The sequence below is a fragment of the Oryx dammah genome, unplaced genomic scaffold, assembly GCF_014754425.2.
Source record: "Oryx dammah isolate SB20612 unplaced genomic scaffold, SCBI_Odam_1.1 HiC_scaffold_1, whole genome shotgun sequence".
NCBI lineage: Eukaryota > Metazoa > Chordata > Mammalia > Artiodactyla > Bovidae > Oryx > Oryx dammah.
Genome location: NW_024070185.1, coordinates 17,798,208 through 17,803,072, shown reverse-complemented (window position 1 = coordinate 17,803,072; position 4,865 = coordinate 17,798,208).

Below are 4,865 nucleotides of genomic sequence, written 5' to 3'. Positions count from 1 at the left end.
ATAGTTCATCAGGCACTCTGTCTATCAGATCTAGGCCCTTAAATGACCATGATATACCAATGGGAGAACTCAGGAAAAGAGAAGACTTTGACTTTTACCTGGTAGCATCAGAGCATAGTCATGCCAAGTGCCCATTAGGTAGAAGAACCTTAATATGCAAATCTAGAATGGATTCCTCAAGATCAACCACTATAGTTGTCAAGAAGTATTGTTTTGCCTAAGTACCCATTTTCAACACATGGATACTCTCAGGAACTGCTGCTTTTATAAATACATGTATGTGTGCTCTGTGTGCTAAGTCGCTTCAATCGTGTCCAACCCTTTGTGACCCCATGTATGGGAGGCCACCAGGTTCCTCTGTCCATGAGATTCTCCAGGCAAGAAAACTGGAGTGGGTGGCCATGCCCTCCTCCAGGGATGTTCCCAACCCAGGGATTGAACCGACTGTGTCTTATGTCTCCTGCGTCGGCAGGTGGGTTTTTACCCCTGAGCCACCTGGTAGTCTAAATGTCCTTAGTTGGAATTGTTAGTTCATTTATTCCAAGTCCTTATCCATCTCAGTATTGGGCTTCTTATCACCATTATTTACTTTAGTTTGTATTACAATTACAGTAAGAATCCTTTCTTAATTTTACATCAAATGTATTAAATATTGTTTAATCTACCATTGTTGTTCAGTTGTTAAATTGTACTGGACTCTTTGCCACCCCTTGAACTGCATGCCAGGCTTCCCTATCCTTCATTAACTCCCAGAGTTTGCTCAAACTCATGTCCACTGAGTCAGTAATGCCATCCAACCATCTTATCTTCTATCACCCCTTCTCCTCTTGCCCCAAAACTTTCCTAGCACCAGAGTCTTTTCCAGAGCTACTAAGTTGCTTCAGTCGTGTCCGACTCTGTGTGAGCCCATAGATGGCAGCCCACCAGGCTCCTCTGTCCCTGGGATTCTCCAGGCAAGAACACTGGAGTGGGTTGCCATTTCCTTCTCCAATGCATGAAAGTGAAAAGTGAAAGTGAAGTCGCTCAGTCATCTGACTCTTAGCAACCCCATGGACTGTAGCCCACCAGGCTCCTCTGTCCATGGGATTCTTCAAGCGCAAATACTGGAGTGGGGTGCCATTTCCTTCTCCACTTTTCCAATGAGCTGGCTCTTTTAATCTACTGTGGGGCTATATTAAACCAGCTATTTCAGGATTATTGATGATATGGCCCTCACCTGGGACCAGAAAATCTGGTCCTAGGCTTGCTTTTGACACATTATGGTTAGGTGACCCTGTTTGGGTCTCTGAGCCTTGTTTATCACCTTTGTAAATGACAGGACAGAAGTATGTGACAACTAAAGAGGAGGAAAGAAGAGATCTTTGTTTTAGCTCTAATTGTACATATAAGACATTATCACTCTCTCCTAGAAAAGTATCTCCAGGAAAAGAAAAAAAAAAAATCCTAATGCCCATTTCATTTACATTCCTAACTCACCTATGGTAAAGCTGTCTAGTGAAGCTGGGGCCACTGGGCCTATCCATTTGAGAGACAAATTGAGGATACTGTGAAAAAGATGCCACCTGCAACAGCCCAGCATTAACATGAAAGTTTAGTGTTTAAAAAAAAAAAAAAAGCTCTCTTTTTTGTATGGGTCCATAATCATCTCAATGATTTCTAAGTAAATTTTGAATTGATCACCTACAAGAGTTGAAGCTCTAAATGCAGAAACCTATTCAGCAGCGATGTGGCATGTGTGAAACTGAGAATGTGTGTTTCTCCCCTCAGTAAAGGGTCCATTTTTTTTCCATCTGCAAGAATGGAATATAGCAGCCATCTCAAACTGATGAATTTGAAGCAAATACAGAGGCTTACTTAGCAGGCATGCAGCCACAAGATAAGGAATGAATGATTCTAGAAATATGGCATTGTTCCCATTAAAATTTGGAGGTCTGTTCATTTCTATGCATGCCACAGACATTTAATGTCTTCCTTCCTCATTGAAAGGAAAACTGAATAGCATTTATTAATGAAGTGGCCAGCAGCAAAGCTGAGCTTTCCAAAACACAATGCAGAAATTGCTATTTGAAAGTGAGCAATGTGAAATTCAAACTTAATCTCACAGCTAGACATTTGGCTTACTACATGTAAGAACTTTTATAAACATGCCAGTCTTCCACTAAGTTTTTAATTTACAGGTTTAATTTACTTTCTGCACCTTCAGAAAGAGCCTCCTCTTTCTCTCTCACCCAGGTTCCATTAAATACTACTTGGAATATTATTCTCAAAGTTGAAAATATTTGCTGAAACAGAGAATAATTTATTTGGGAATAATTTATTTAGGGAAAAATGTCTGCAAGGAAAATCACCATAAAAGACTAGGATGTAGAAGACCAAGACTGATGAGGGAATTAAATCCACAAAAAAAGAGAAGAGGTGGTCTGAGCGGTAGCACTGCTCTCCACCTGTTCTCTGGTCTGAACTTTTCTGATGGAAACTTTTGTCAAAAGCCAGGCAAAGAAAACAGGAAAAAATACAGAACTGAACCTAAAGATATTAAAAGTCCAAGAAAGCATAGCTTTGTCATCTCTAGAGCAGAAAAGGCCACGAGTGGGGAAAGGAGTCTCATTTAAGAGTCAAATCTCACAACACTAAAACATGGACAAGAGCATCAATCTTAGAAACCAACAGGAGAATGAGAGGATGACCTAATGGGGAGCAATGTTAGTCTACATCCAGAAAGGAGGCTGCACGAACATCCCAGAGCATGCTGGACTCAAGAAGTCTGCTTTCCTAAGCACAGGCATGGTTAGTAAAGTGGAGGGTGAAAGTATTGGCCATTCAGAAAGGCCATTCAGTTTTTCCCAAATGAACTTTTTGGCCAACCCAACACATTTTTTAACAAGTACTTGAAAATCAGTTTACAGTTCCTATGATGCATGACCCTAAATTCTCCAATAGTCATTTTTCTGAACATTCTTCCCATCTGGGGAGACTCTGTGATCCAACTAAATCCTTTCTACAATATTTAAATAGCATGTTATCACCTACATGCAAGTACCTAATTCATCCCATACTATAGGCACTTCTTCCTATGTGAAAAATTTCACCAAGACACCAGTTTTAGCCCAGTGCCATCTCTTACTTAAAAGCCACACTAAGATCTCCTGGGATAATAGATAACTAGTGGTATGCCATTTCTTACATTTATTCTTGTACACTCCACTGTGGCTTAAAATGAGTCCCATGAACTGAGTGATACAGAGGTTCACTCAGGTCTCAAAGTAATTACCATACTATAATCGAAATCTACTTTCAAAGTGGATGAAAAATATGTGACAAGTAAGATGGTTCATTTTATCAACTTCTAATTACCTGATATATTCACTCTCACTGGAAATGATTTTACTCATTATTGATGTACGCACTCTCAACTTCATATACAACGCAACACCACCCAAGACCTTGCTTGCTCTTATTTAATAGCTAAACCTCTCATTGTCTTCTAATCCATTCTTATCCAACCTTTGGTACAAAACAATAGCTTACATTTACGGAGCACCAACCATGAATCCAGATCAATTGTCAGGGCATTATTCTTCCTCACAGAAATCTAGCAAGACGTGTTTATATGTTTCTGTGAGTTTAGGTATGAGGCAAATGCTTTAGAGAGGTTCAAAAAATAACCTATCCAAGTTCATATAGCTATTAAGTCAGGGAATCTATTCAAAGTGATGTCTGGCTCAAACACTTGTATTCTCCTTGTATTATCACAATGCTTCTTAGTTTAATTTGTCCTTTCACAAAGAGAAATGGTAATGTAAACCACTAAAAAGAGATTTAGTCTTGGCCTGGGTGGGCTACTAGCTCTTCTTGCTTTCTGAAAACATTTGTTCATATCTTACTGCCTCCACATCCTGGTTCTTTTCCTCCATGTCTTGTGTCCAGCTTCCTAATTCTATGTCCTTCCTTAGCTGGATGAAACATTATCACAGGCACGCAAGTACTTGCTGCCCAAGCTATGCAAATCAGTTACATCAACTCGTTTTCTCCTTGCATCGCTGCTTATAATTGAGAATTCAGGTGGCAGAATCCAGAGACAAATAGATGCCAGAGAATCCCACCTTATTTTTCTTTTTAACTTGTGTAGCCAAGGACAGATATGACTCTTTCAGGCTTAAGCAAAGAAAGCCTTTGGTACATCTTTCACAATTTATAGGAAATCTAATTAAGCAGGAAATGATTGTGGTGCCTCAAGTGTACATAATGTATCGTTTTGAGAATTCCTTCTGACAGTCATTCCATGTGACCATAACAATGATTACAGGAGGTAGGCAAAAACAGGGTTCAGCTGAGGTTGGAAGATTTTCTCAAGATCACACAGCAAAATTAATTAATATTAAAATCCTTTTATCCCATCCCAGTTGAGTAATTATTTAACTGGAAATATTCAGATATCTCCACTGAAAATAATTTTTAAAAATACTTATGTACTGCGAATGTAAAATGTTTAATGTTAAATGTTAAAGGATAGAAAGCACTATTCAGTTCAGTTCAGTCGTTCAGTCGTGTCCAACTGTTTGCGACCCCATGAATCGCAGCACGTCAGGCCTCCCTGTCCATCACCAACTCCCGGAGTTCACTCAGACTCACGTCCACCGAGTCAGTGATGCTGTCCAGCCATCTCATTCTCTGTCATCCCCTTCTCCTCCTGCCCCCAATCCCTCCCAGCATCAGAGTCTTTTCCAGTGAGTCAACTCTTCACATGAGGTGGCCAAAGTACTGGAGTTTCAGCTTTAGCATCATTCCTTCCAAACAAATCCCAGGACTGATCTCCTGCAGAATGGACTGGTTGGATCTCCTTGCAGTCCAAAGGACTCTCAAGA